General features: G+C 44.3%; 1 protein-coding gene across 6 annotated transcripts in view; it reads right to left on the reverse strand.

Moving 5' to 3' along the window:
• MTA3 (metastasis associated 1 family member 3) overlaps positions 1–14,873 on the reverse strand; it is a 219,958-nt gene that overhangs the window by 174,134 nt on the left and 30,951 nt on the right. The gene's annotated exons all lie outside the window — the stretch shown is intronic.

Raw genomic sequence — 14,873 nt, forward strand, 5'->3', positions numbered from 1 at the left:
CCTATATCCAGTGCCGCCCTGCCAGGAAAAGAGGCCCTTAGGAAAGGGACCCTACTTATTCGCCATTCCCACCCCCTCTCCACAAAGGGGGAGATGGTTTCAGTCCCCTTACTGTTGATGGACTTTTAACTAGTTATGTGCCTAATGCTTTTGAATCATTATTTTCCCATGCCAATTCTCTAGGCAATCCCAGCATTCTCAGCCTCCATTCCCTCACAGAAACAAGCAAAAAAACAAATTGAATTGAATCTTAGCTGGCAATCCCCCAAATGAATGCAAACAACTTTTTAAAAAGCCAGCAGCACCTGACTCTTGATTTTGGCTCAGGTCATTATCTGGAGGCGGTGTCCAGGCACACACACACACCCCCCCCCATGCTCAGTGAGGAGTCTGCTTGGGATTCTCTCTCCCTGTCGCTCTGCCTCTCCTCCAAGTGCTCTCTCAAATAAACCTTGATAAAAATTTGTTTTAAATTGAAAAAATAAAAAGCCAATCCATTCCAAACTACTTCCAGACATCATTATATAATCAAGGGTAAGATGATCCCTCACTGTTGTGAGTTGTTTGTGGAGTTTCTGGTGATTTACAGCTACATGTTGGTGACCCTGGGTATGGGATCTGTGCAGGGATGGGCAGTGTCCCCAGAAAAGAAGATTGTGTTGTGTTTGAATGGTGATGGCATATGTGATGGTCCATGATCACAAATTATTAAAGTGAAAAAAATAATGCTCTATATAGCTGAGGCAAAGTAAAAAATAAAGCACATTTGCCTGAATTACCTTGATGATGTGTGTCACCCAAATTTATTCAGGTACAAAATGAGAACATTAATTCCATTTCACAGGTGGGGTAAGGATCAGTTGTGACAATATATGAAAATGCTTTATAAACTATTCAGCATAGAGCAGTATGCAAATAACAGGTGTCTGTTGTTTTTTATTAACTCCATAAAGTTTCAGATTCCCAAGGGTTTTTACACCATGTGTACAGTGTGAACCTGTGTCAGCTCTTCTGACCCAGAGAAAAAAGCAGAAGTGTTCTGTTATGCACACTGACTAGCTGTTACCATAATCCTTTTACTGGAGATCCCACAGAAAACGTATTATGACATATCTGACATCACTCTCTCCATTTCTGTGCTGACAAATAGATTGAATAATTCACCTGGAGTCTTCCAGCAGTATTGGGATTATAATTCTGCCCTTTCCTCTGGCCTAGAATTCTCTAAACCAGGAAGCCTTTCTCCAGTGAACAGGCCTCTGGAAACCATAAATTACAAAGGAATGCATCACAAGTTTTAAAGTGTTTGCCCAGGGATCCCTGGGTGGCATAGCGGTTTAGCACCTGCCTTTGGCCCAGGGTGCGATCCTGGAGACCCGGGATCGAGTCCCACGTTGGGCTCCCGGTGCATGGAGCCTGCTTCTCCCTCTGCCTATGTCTCTGCCTCTCTCTCACTGTGTGCCTATCATAAATAAATAAAGTGCCCATTACTTTTAAGTAAATGAGCAAGGAATCCCCAACATCTCTTCTTTAGTGATGAGGATGGCTGGCATAGAGAGAAGGGACCTAATATGTAGGAAGCTCTTGACATGTGATGAACACTTTATATATTTAAATTTTTAGCACAAGCCTTTGCTATAGGTGTCAGTCCGTAATCATATTTTGAAGAATTTGAGGCTCAGAGGGGTTAAGTGTCTTGCTCAAGGTTTTAAAGCTAAATAGCCAAAGTAGGAGTGAAGTTTAGGTCTGGTTGATGGCATGGTTGTGAGCTGAACCATGCAGCCTATGGAGGTGGAGGTGCCTTTGCTATCTTTGAAGATTAAGACTTTTCCACCCTTTGTCTGGTCCAAGGGTTTCTTTTAATCTCCAAACACTTGCTAACCTCCCATATGGCAGTACTTTTTTTTTTTTTTTTTTTTAAGATTTTATTTATTGGGATGCCTGGCTGGCTCAGTGGTTAAGCATCTACCTTCGGCTCAGGGCATGATCCCGGGGTCCTGAGATCGAGTCCAACATCGGGCTCCCTATAGGGGCCTGCTTCTCCCTCTGCCTGTGTCTCTGCCTCTCTCTCTCTCTCTCTCTCATGATACATAAATCTTTAAAAATAAAAATAAAGAAGACATGTCTCTCAGACCATGCCAGAAATCCCAGGGCACATCCAGCCTCCTGTGGGTAAAATTTCCTGGCACGGCTATTGTGATTAAAGAATCAGGATAAGAGATTTCCTAAAGGCCCAAGACATTCCTTGTGTCAGTTTCTAGCATCCTACCACTTAGCTGAAGAGAAATGGATGTTCAGGAAAACGTTAGATGAGACAGAGTTGGTTTTTGTCATAATCTGAGGATGGAGTTTTCGAACAGGCTCTGCGGAGCTGACTGAAGGGTCTGGAAGCTTTGTGATATCAGGAAAGGAACTTTTGTGAGGGATGGGGTTATAGAATGTAACTAATCTGAGAGTAGATGCCAGGTTTTGAATAAAGGACTATATTTTATTGTGTTTTCTATGATTCATCTCTCTCTTTTTTTTCTTATCTTTCGCAAACTTATTTAGTAACATTCTTTTGGAAAGAGGCAAGCCTGTCTCAGCTATTCTAAGGAAGTCTGGGTTTTAAAGGTGGAGGAATGTATCCTAGGAGAAAGGTAAGGGTAAAATAGCAAGAATCAAAGCAAGCGAGCCCCTGAGGGAAAGAAAACCAGAGTCAGGAGTTTGGTAGTTTCTCCTGTGAGGGAGGTTCTCCTTCCATCTGTCCCTGTGCTGAAAACATGAAACTCAGGGTCAGTCCCAGAAGGTCTTTTTTGGAAATGTGCATTTAGGATTTCATGGTTCTCTCGAGCCCTCAAAGGGGAGCTGGCTCAGCCCTTGGGTTGCCTCCACAAGGAGGTTCCTACTCTGATGACAACATTGCTTCCAGGTAGCAGAAAAGTCACAAAGGGGACAAGCATGAACTCCTGGAAGGTTGAACTAGTTGATCTTAGAGCTTCCCCTTTAGCCTGCCTAGTGCTATGAATTTGATGGCTGGACTGTACAGGGCGTGGAGTTAGGAAAGAGAATTCTAAGGGGCAATGGGAATGTCTAAGGGATATTACAGGAACTGTTTATAGGAATGACTCAGGCTTCAGTAAAGGGGATTAGACAGGGCAGAGAGTCTAGGCAAGAGATCAGTTGGTAGGCTGGCAAAAGGGATGATGGCCTGACCTAGAGTAGAGGCAGTGGGATGGGAAAAAAGTAGAAGGATCTGAGAAAGACTTAGGAGGTGGGGGCTATGTGACCCAGTGGCTCTGGGGAGGCACAGAGTGAAAAGGTAGCACCAAGTTATGAGTAACTGGGTAGAGAGAGGTATGATGTGGTGAGTTTAAAATACTGTAGGGGAGGTAGTACCTGGCTGGCTCAGCAGGAAGAGTATAAGACTCTCAATCTCAAGGTTGTGAGTTCAATCCCCACATTGAGTGTACAGATTACTAAAAACAAAGTAAACTTGTTTTTTAAAGATTTTATTTATTTATTCATGAGAGACACAGACACAGAGAGAGGGGCAGAGACACAGGGAGAGGGAGAAGCAGGCTCCATGCAGGGAACCCGATACGGGACTTGATCCTGGGTCACCAGGATCATGCCCTGGACCAAAGGTGGCGTTAAACCTCCAAGCCACCAGGTCTGCCCACAAAATAAGCTTTAAAAAATTAATTAATGAGGGGATCCCTGGGTGGCTCAGCGGTTTGGCGCCTGCTTCGGCCCAGGGCAAAATCCTGGAGTTCCAAGATCAAGTCCCGCATCAGGTTCCCGGCATGGAGCCTGCTTCTCCCTCCTCCTGTGTCTCTGCCTCTCTCTCTCTCTCTCTCTCTCTGTCTATCATAAATAAATAAATAATAATAATTAATTAATTAATGAAAAAAATTATAAAATACTGGGTCTGTCTGGCTGGCTCAGTTGGAGGAATAATGTGGCATTTGATCTCAGGGTTATGAGCTCAACCCCCAAGTTGAGTATAGAGATTACTTTAAAAGATAAAAATCTCAAAAAATAAAGTTAAAAAATAAAACAAATAAAATACTGTAGGGAAGGCAATTTGGGGGGAGGAGGGATAGTTGACAGGTTCAGTGTTAAATGGATTGTGTTCAAGGTGCTTTTGGAAAGATCCAGATAGATGTTTCCTCTTTAGGACAGAGGTGGATGAGTAGGCCTAGAGCTTAGGAAAGAGATCTGGGCTGGAAATATCTTCTTCTGTGTCACCATCTGCACACAGCCCAGTCTGTCTTGTCTAAGGAATAAACCAAACCCTGGCCCCAGGGGAAGAAGCAGGTTCCCTGAGTCCTTCAGCTTGGGTAAAAACAGGTTTAGCAGGTCCAGGTTCAGGAGATCAGAGTCCAGGTCCAAATGTGCAAACAGGCAGGGCATGGGCAGAGAGCCACACAAGTCACTGACCAAGACAGATAGTGAAGACGAAGGGGAGTGCCCAGGGCTGACCATCTCACAAGGGTCAGTGAGCAAAATTCTCAGACAGAGCTCGAGAGTTCTGCTCTCAGCTCTGAAAAAGCAGCCAGACTTGGGAAGAAGGAACACAGAAAGCCAGAAAGAAGGAAAAAGGAAAGGAAGGATACAGTCTGAAAAAGCAAATCTGGCTATTTCCTACTTACTTTCTTGTCTCTAAGATGGTATAATGGGTTGAATGGTGGTTTCCCAATAGATATGACCACCTAGAACTTGTGAATCGGATCTTATTTAGATAAAGTGTATTTTCAGATGAAATAAAGTTAAGGATCTGGAGATGAGGTCATCCTGGACTAGAATGGGCCCTAATTCCAATGACAAGTATTCTTATGAGAGACAGAAGACACAGAGTGAAGAGTGGAAAAACCATGTGAAGGTGGAGGCAGAGACTGGAGTTATTCAGCCTGAAGCCAAGGAATGCCAAAGATTGCCAGCAACCACCAGATCATGGGGAAGAGACATGAAACAGATTCTCCCTTAGAGCCTTTGAAAGGAATCAACCCCGCAGACACCTTGTTTTCTGGGTTCTGGTCTCCAGGATTGTGTGGAAATATGTTTCTGTTGTTTAAAGCCACCCAATTTGTGGTAATTTGTTATAGCAGTCCTAGGAAACTAATACAGATGGTATCCACAACTCAACTTTAAGTAAACATAGATTCAGCCAGAAAACACCGAACATTAAATGCAGAGACTAGGGGACACAGAATAAGAGAAGAAAAGAGAGACGGGCAGAGAAAGAAGGGGATCCAATACTACTTCATCTAATCCTGTCTAACCCCTTGAGACAAAGCTCGGCTGACCACATCTTGGTCTCTCCTTCTAGCTGTCTTGGTTGGCTTAGTACTAAAAGAACCCCCGATTGCTATGACCCCCAGCTAAGAGCCAGTGGAGGCATCCCAACATTTTTTCTTCACCAACACACCTGAAGGATGTCACACATTCCCAGGAGCAGCAATTGATTACCAATATGGTGCTGTACCAACTAACCTCTTAATTGGGTTCTTTTGTCAGAAAGCACTCTGGCTACTCTGATCCCAATCCGTACTTCTATAGTGGGTGGTGTGGTGGAGGCTACCAAAAATATAAGTCTTGTCTACAAAAATGCCCTTTCATTCAACAAATATGTATTAAGCACTATTGAAGGCAATGAGGATATACCAGTGACTGAAACAGACAAAATACCTGTACCCTTGGAGCTTGTATTCTAGTGGGGAAGACAGACAATGAGAAGTAAAGAAATCAGTTGATACGCCCTGGGCCGAAGGCAGGTGCTAAACTGCTGAGCCACCCAGGGATCCCCTAGATGTTTTTAAACACAGGAGTGATGGAGATCTGATTTAGGTGTTTTTAAAAGATTACTTAGGCCATAAAGAACACAGATAGAAAGGGGTAGTTATGACTTCCAGTTCAAAAGAACGTGATTGTCGGGACATCTGGGTGGCCCAGTCGGTTAAGCGGCAAACTCTTGATTTTGGCTCAGGTTATGATCTCAGGGAACTGAAATTCAGCCTCCTATCGGGCTCCCCACTCACCAAGGAGTCTGCTTGTCCCTCTCCTTTTCCTCTCCCTGCCCCTCAACCTTCCTCACACTCTCCCACTCTAAAATCAGTAAACAAATCCTTTAAAAAAAATGATGGAAAAAAAATCATGATGGGATGCCTGGGTGGCTCAGTGGTTGAATGTCTGCCTTCGGCTCGGGGTGTGATCCTGGGGTCCCAGGATCAAGTCCCACATTAGGCTCCTTGCATGCAGCCTGCTTCTCCTTCTGCCTATGTCTCTGCCCCTCTCTCTCTCTCTCTCATGAATAAATAAATAAAATCTTAAAACAACAACAACAACAAAAACCATGATTGGGGCACCTGGGTGGCTCAGTTGGTTAAGCATCTGCCTTCAGCTCAGGTCATGATCCCAGGGTCCTGGGACAGAGCCCCTCGTAAGGCTTTCTTCTCATCTGGGAGCCTGCCTTTCCCCCTCCCTCTGCTGCTCCCCCCCCTACTAATGCTCTCCTCTCACTCTCTCTCAAATAAATAAATAAAATCTTAAAAAAAAAAAAAAAGCATGATTGTGTTCTCTGTTGTCTCCTTTGGATAGTAGGAATTCAAAACTCACCAATCTAAAATTTATTTGGGGGGAGATGCCTGGGTGGCTCAGTCAATTAAGCATCTGCCTTCAAATCAGATCATGATCCCAGGATCCTGGGATGGTTCCTGCATGGGGGTCCCTGCTTGGCAAGGAACCTGCTTCTTCCTCTCCTGCTCCCCTTGCTTGTACCCACTCTCTCTGTCAAAATTTTTTTTCATTTTAAAAATTTTATTTATTTATTTATTTTAAGATTTTATTTATTTATTCATGAAAGACACAGAGAAGGCAGAGACATAGGCAGAGGGGGAGAAGTAGACTCCCCGCAGGAGGCCGATGTGGGACTTGATCTTGGAACTCCAGGATCATGCCCTGAGCCAAAGGCAGACACTCAACCACTGAGCCACCCAGGTGTCTCTAAAAAAATTTTTTTTTTCTTTTTTTATTTGAGAGAGTGCATGTGTGCAAGCACAAGCAGGGGAAGGGGCAAGGAGAGAGAGGAAAAGAGGGGAAGCAGACCACCCGCTGAGCAGGACTCCATGCAGGGATGGATCTCGATCTCACAATCCTGAGAGAATGACCCTGGCGATCATGACCTGAGCCAAACCAAGAGTCAGACACATAACTGACTTAGCTACCCAGGACCCTCACCAATCCAAAATTTGTGCTGATGAAAAACCCAAACTCCTCCTGTGTTTCATTGGTATGATAGTGAAAGAGACCACGTCAAACTCCATCTGTGGTTCTGAGACCCGTATGTAATTGTGATGGGGAAAATGGCAACATATACTGGCCACTTAAAAAAATTTTTATACCGGGATCCCTGGGTGGCGCAGCGGTTTGGCGCCTGCCTTTGGCCCAGGGCGCGATCCTGGAGACCCGGGATCGAATCCCACGTCGGGCTCCCGGTGCATGGAGCCTGCTTCTCCCTCTGCCTTTGTCTCTGCTCGCCCCTCTCTCTCTCTCTCTGTGACTATCATAAATTTAAAAAAAAAAAAAGATTTTTATACCAAATCACTATCCCATGTTGGAGATAGGGATTACTTTAAAAAAGAAAAAAGAAAAGACAGCAAAAATTTTTTTACCAAGTAAGACAACACCTAATCATGTAGGCTGTTCTTCCCCTTTACCTCTAGTACTTGAACAGCTTTTCATGGGCCATTCACCTCTTCTTTCAGGTGAATTGCATCTTTGTAATGGGGCATATGGTAAGAACAGTGAATTCCATGGATATGAGCCACTTACTACATTTTTTCATCTTAAAAAAGGTTTCTTGGTTGTAAGTGATGCTCTGTGTAATAGCATGGCCTGAAATAAAGCTTTTTGAAAGTTTAAAAAAAAATCACTTGAGCTGCTATGCAGTAGACTGGGGAATACAAACAGGGAGACTAGTAAGAAGGCTAACAGTTTAAGGAGGAAGTAGGTAACAAATGTTGGAAATAAAATCATAGCTTCCATGGCCAATGAAGATACTTTTTTCTTTAAGATTTATTTATTTATTAGAGAGCAAGAGATCGTGGTGGAGAGGGGCAGAAGAAGAGGGAGAGAAAGAATCTTAGACACACTGTTAACTATGGAGCCCAATGTGGGGCTGGATCTCACATCCCTGAGATCACGACCTGAGCTGAAATCAAGTCAGACACTTAACCAACTGAGCCACCCAGGTACCCCAAAGGAGATGCATTTTTAAGGCAGAGCCAACGGTTCTTGCTAAAGGTTTGGATGTAGGCAATGAGAGGATAAAACCAATGGACATTAGTACTTCCAAATGCTTGTAGATATGTTTGGAGGTGTTATAGATAAGTGGATATGGGCTCGGGAACTCAGCACAGAGATCCAGGCTAAAAATGCAAATCTGTGTAGGCAATCCATGAAGCTGGGGATTGAGCAGATCAGCTGACAAAGACTGTAGATGGAGGCCAGCAGAAGCCTGAGCCCTGGAGCAAGCCAGCACTGATAGCAGGTGCTGTACCCTGGCTGTACCAGAGGAACTACTACAATACCAAGCCCCACCCCCAGGGATCCAGATTTAATTAATGTGGAGTGGATCCCGATTTCCAGTTTAAAAAAAAAAAAAACAACAACTTAGGTTATTCTATTTTTTTAAAAAGATTTTATTTGAGAGAGCGCACACATGCGCATGAGCCAGAGGAAGGGCAGAAGGAGAAGTAGACTCCCCGCTGAGCAAGAAGCCTAGCTAAGGGCTCGATTTCAGGATCTCAGGACCCCGGGATCACAATCTGAGCCGAAGTCAGATGCTCAACCAATTGAGCCACTTGGACACCCCTCTTGGGTTATTCTTTTTTTTTTTTTTGAGAGAGAGACAGAATTAGCAGGGGAAGGGGCAGAGGGAGAGGAAGAAGCAGATTCCTCACTGAACAAGGAACCCAATGTGGGGCTTGATATGGGGCTCGATCCCAGGACCCTGAGATCATGACCTGAGCTGAAGGAAGATGCTTAATCAAGTGAACCACTCAGACACCCCCCTCTTAGGTTATGTTAATATACAGTCAAGATTGAGAACTACTCATGTAGTAAACCAGGAAGAGGAGAGGCACAGAGGCGGCCTGAGTGAGCAGTGAGGTAGGTAGGAGAAAAACCAGAAGAATACAGGTTCCAGGATCCAAGTGAATAAGGGAAGGGTTCAACTGTGACAAACCACAGCTACCGATGACCAGTGAATTTGACAAGGTGCCAGTCATCAGAGGCCAACTGCAAGCCATCTTTCCTTTGTTGGGTCCTGACTCTCTAGATATCTAAGCAGCCCAAAATGAATTAGCAGAGCTCTGGCCCTAGATAGTCTACAGAGTGGATGACTCCAGGCGTAGAGAGGAGCCTTATGAACCCCTCAAACTGAGGGATAGAGACTAGAGTTTGCTCTTTTCATCAGCTCCTTTTATCTCTATCTGTAGGTTTATAGCAGCTGCCCTTTCTAAAAGAGACTGAGGGAAGTTTATTTGCACTCTTGATTTCAGAAAGCACGGAATATGTTGAAGGGCTTAAAGCTATACTTTGAACTTCTGGATAAATAAATCGCTGTTTATGTTTCCTTTTATCTCTGCAGAGTTTGGGAGGAAAAAAAGCATGAGTATTACAGAGCTGCCCCAAGGAGCTTCTTCTACAAAGCCAGGCCAGGACCATATTATTAATGGCGACTAACACAGTGCTTCCCATCTAATTGCACAGATCAGAATGCTGAGGGGCTAGCTCCAAAAAAGAGGGTACCCGGAGGCAGTTTAATCTTTTTGAGGTTTTGGCAAATGATACCCAGGACTTGTCCAGCCAAATCCCATCATTGGCTCCTTTCTGTAAGAGGAGAAAAGTGTGCATCCTCTGGAAGCCCGAACTCCCCCCCCCCGCCCCCCGCCCAGGCTTAGGGTATAATGGGGTGAAATTTAGACTGTGTTCTTGAAATAGAAGGTGGAGCCCATGTTACAAGCCAAAACTCTGGAGGTGGAGGGAGAATAGAAGGTTCCCGCATTTCATGGAGTCACCTTATTCCTCTGCCCTAGAACTCAGCTGCCTCCTTATATTTGGTGTCCTGATCCTCTCCTCTATATTCACACAGACTCTAGGTTGGACCTGTTCTAAGTGGCCCTGAAGACTCTCCACCAGGTCGGAGCAACCTCAAAGGTGGAGTGTGAACACTCTGGGGTGGAGGTGTTCTTGCGTCTTCCTGCTCCTCCCACTCTCCTGACCAACACACACACCCTTGCACCCCCACATAGTCCCTCAGATCTGGGCTGCCATGAGGATGACACAGTGACTCCATCCAGAGGAGTAGCTTTGAGGAGAAGCCCTCAGGTTCAAGATGGACTTCTCCGTTTAATCCAGCTTCTCCCAAAGCAGCTGCAGCAGAGGGCAGACCCTGAGACTTGAGGGATGGTGTGACTCCCAGCTGGTGGCATGTTCCTGGGATCAGATGCATTATTTATGATGCTGATGTCAGCATGGCTCCCAGGCACCAGGGGAAATGGAAAAGGCACTTGGGCCTGGGCTGATTAAACTAAATATTTAAACAGGAATCAGGAATTGAAGCAAAATCCATTTTTCTTCAGTAAGGCAGAGAGCGCCACAAATGACTTCAAGGCTAGGGACTTAGTAAACACCACACAGATCATAAGAGAAGACTGGGGCTCCTGGCCCTCCACAGTCAACTCCCTATTCCCTCTCTGGAGCAAGTCTCAAGGGTTTGTGGGGGACTTGGGAGTTAGAGTAGGGGAAGGGAGATAGAGAAGCAGGGGAACAGTTTGAGCCACTGTGGGAATGAGATTAGGAGACACTAGGACAAAGTCAGGCCGGATTCCTGCCTCTGGCTGCTTTTTCTTTCTCCAGACACCTTTTTTCCTTGTCCATCAAGATCTATTCTAGGGCAGCCCTGGTGGCTCAATGGTTTAGCACCGCCTTCAGCCTAGGATGTGATCCTGGGGACCTGGGATCAAGTCCCAAGTCAGGCTCCCTTCTGCCTGTATCTCTGCCTCTCTATGTCTCTCATGAAAAAATAAATAAAATCTTTGAAGAAAAAAAAAGATCTGTTCTATTGCATTTTCCCACATTATCGCACTTACATTTTGATTAGCTATGAGGACGGTAAGGTGTCAGGCAACCATGAACCAACACTCTTCTCTTGATTCTTCTTATCCCACCAGAGACAGGTCCCAGGTCAGGAAGCCAACCTTGGCCCCTTTGCACACTAACACAGAGGAGACTCTACACAGAGAGCCCACAGGGGATTGGGGCCCTCCATTGACAAGATACGGAAATCTCCAGATTTGACCAACGATGAGATCTGAAAAGGAAATTTCCTGGTGGAAAGAAACATTTGTCATTTGATCTGGCTCTTCCCGCTGTTTTTTCCTCCCTACGGGGTCCCTCACTTATGTTTCCATACCAGTCACCATCCCTGGCCCCCAAGGATATGATTTTCTCAGTCTCAGCATGAACTTGCTCCCTTTCCCTCCCGTCCTCTCATTACAGTTGAGACAAGTTGACATTTTCAAAATTAACTTTTATAAGAATTTGGAAAGAGAGAGAAATAATTGCAGAAAATACAAATGAGTAAGTCCAATTCTGTTCAACATTTACCCAAAGTCTTGTGCTTAGCCAGTGTGCTATATTCCAGGTTACCTTGATGGATAAAATGACATCTGGTTCTCAAGGTGTTCACTACCCAGTGGGAGAGGCAGTCATGAATATATGATAAAGTATAATCTATTAAGATAAGGGCCATATTAGCTCAGGATTGGGAGCAATGAATATGGCCTGACATAGGGGCAGGGCTAGTAGGAGAAGACTTTAAGAGAAGCTAATAGTTAATCTGGACCTTCAATTAATATAAGGATTTTGCATGATAAAGAGTCAGGAAGGATATTCCAGATAAAGGGAGCAGCATATAGAAAGTACACACATAAAAAAAAAAGAAAAAGAAAGTATACACATGGCACATAGGAACCAACTGCAAAGTTCAGTCAGGGCTAAATTGCTAAGGAGTTTGACCTAATCATATGGTACCTATAGATAATGGTAGAGCTAACATAATTATGTTTCTGTCTAAGTAAGAAGTATAATAATGGCTAAAATGTAATAAATTGGCATTTTTTTTTTTAAATCTTTATTTATTTATGATAGTCACACACACAGAGAGAGAGAGAGAGAGGCAGAGACACAGGCAGAGGGAGAAGCAGGCTCCATGCACCGGGAGCCCGACGTGGGATTCGATCCCGGGTCTCCAGGATCGCGCCCTGGGCCAAAGGCAGGCGCCAAACCGCTGCGCCACCCAGGGATCCCTAAATTGGCATTTTGATTTATGTAACAGTCTTCTGTGACTGAGGTTGGCATAAATATATCAAGTCTCTAGACCAGCAGAACTGACGATAGAGTATGGGCTAAAATATTGCCACCCTATGAAGTAGCCAGGCTCCCTATAAGACTTATTTTTAATTTTTTTAAAATTTTTTTCTTAAGATTTTATTTATTTATTCATGAGAGACACACAGAGAGAGAGAGGCAGAGACACAGGCAGAGGGAGAAGCAGGCTCCCTGTGGGGAGCCCGACCTGGGACTCGATCCTAGGATCTCGGGATCACGCCCTGAGCCCAAGGCAGAAGCTCAACCGCTGAGCCACCCAGGCGCCCCAAGACTTATTTTTAAATTCAAAAGAGAGAAATATTTAAGAAGACAAGGGGTTGGGATCCCTGGGTGGCGCAGCAATTTGTCACCTGCCTTTGGCCCAGGGCACGATCCTGGAGACCTGGGATCGAATCCCACATCAGGCTCCCGGTGCATGGAGCCTGCTTCTCCCTCTGCCTATGTCTCTGCCTCTCTCTCTCTCTCTCTCTCTGTATGACTATCATAAATAAAAAATTAAAAAAAAAAAAAGACAAGGGGTAAATCAGAGCTCATTGCTTGAGTTGCATTAAAACTTTTACCTTGGTGTTAGGGACTGAATGTTCCTGTCTTCAGAAAATTTGCATGTTGAAATCCCAACACCCACAATGTGAGAGTATAGGAGGTGGAGCCTTTGGGAGGTAATTAGGTCATGAAGGTGAAGCCTTCACAAAAGGGATTAGTGCTTTTATAAAAGAAATCCTAGAGAACACTCTAGTGTCTTCCCCCAAGTGAGGCTACAGCAGCAAGTCTCAGCCTGGAAGGGGGCTTTCACCGTATCTCGACCATGATGGCACTTTGACCTTAGGCTTCCAGCCTCCAGAATTGTGAAGAGTAGATTTCAGTTGTTTATAAACTTCCAGTCTATTGTACCCTGTTACCATTCTCCAAATGGTCTAATATGTTTGGGAAAGGCAAGAATGACCCAAATATGAAGAAAGGCAGTGTTATTGCCCGAATACCCTTCCTGTGTGTTGGTTCAATTTCAGAAATCCCAGCTGTCTGTGGTGCCTTGTTGGCTCAGTTGGTTGAGCGTCTGACTCTTGATTTCAGTTCAGGTCCTGATCTCAGGGTCATGAGATGGAGCCCTGCATGAGGCTCCTTGCTCAGACGAAGTCTGCTCTCATGGGTCTTAGGATCAAGCCCTGGTGTTTGGCTCCCTGCTTGGTAGAGAGTCTGCTTCTCCATCTGCCCCTCTCCCTGCCCATGCTCTCTCTCTCAAATAAATAAATTAATAAAATCTTAAAAAGAAGGAAAGAAAGTTCTTTCTTTTGGGGCTCCTAAGAGAACTGGTTATATAGGCTTAAGAACTTGAGAGAAGTGGTTATTCTGGCCTTTTAGACTTCCAGATGATGGGAACTTAGAGATTTTTAAGGATCTAAAATCCTCAAAACTTAAGAAATCTGAGGACTGAAGTTGCCCAGGCCTTTGAAAAATTAACTGAAGAGTAATGGATGGCAGATTATAACAATTTTTTAAAAAGGTAAATAGGAGTGCCTGGCTAGCTTAGTCGGTAGAGCATGTGACTCTTGATGTCACCGTCATGAATTCAATCCCCACATTGGGTGTAGAGATTACTAAATAAATAAGCAAAAATTTAAAATATAAAGAAAATAAACATTAAGCAACTTGAGAAGAAATGCTGGCTAACAATGGACCAAAATTTATAGAATCCCAAAGCTATGGTACCGTGTTCCCTCTGCCATCTCTCTCTGGCCCTAAGTCTCTAAGAAATTTAGGAAAATACTGACTTCTCCCACTAAAACCTATAAAATATGAGTGAAAAAAGTAAGCTGATTAAAATTCATATGGTACCATTATATTAAAAAAATTTTTGGATGAGCACTGAGTGTTATACTATATGTTGGCAAATCGAAATTCAATAAAAAACTAAAAATAAGGGGATCCTTGGGTGGCTCAGTGGTTTGGCGCCTGCCTTCAGCCCAGGGCGTGATCCTGGAGTCCCAGGATCGAGTCCCTCGTCAGGCTCCCTGTGTGGAGCCTGCTTCTCCCTCTGCCTGTGTCTCTGCCTCTCTTTCTCTCTGTCTCTCTCATGAATAAATAAAATCTTTTAAATTTTTTTTAAAAATAAAAATAAATAAATAAAATATAAAATAAAATAAATTAGGGATGATTGGCTGGCTCAGTGGTTGAGCATCTGCCTTTGGCTCAGGGCATGATCCTGGAGTTTCAGGATCGAGTCCCACATCGGGCTCCCTTTGGGGGGCCTGCTTCTCCCTCTGCCTGTCTCTCCCTCTCTGCCTCTCTCCTGAATAAATTAATAAATAAAAAAATAAATAAAATCTTTAAGAAAAAAATTAGGAGTGACTGGGTGGCTCAGTTGGTAAGATGTCTTGATCTCAGCTCAGGTCTTGATCTCAGGGTCAATGAATTCAAGCCCCACTTTGGAGCCTACTTAA

Source organism: Canis lupus, chromosome 12, assembly GCF_048164855.1.
Source record: "Canis lupus baileyi chromosome 12, mCanLup2.hap1, whole genome shotgun sequence".
In the NCBI taxonomy this organism is placed as follows: Eukaryota; Metazoa; Chordata; class Mammalia; order Carnivora; family Canidae; genus Canis; species Canis lupus.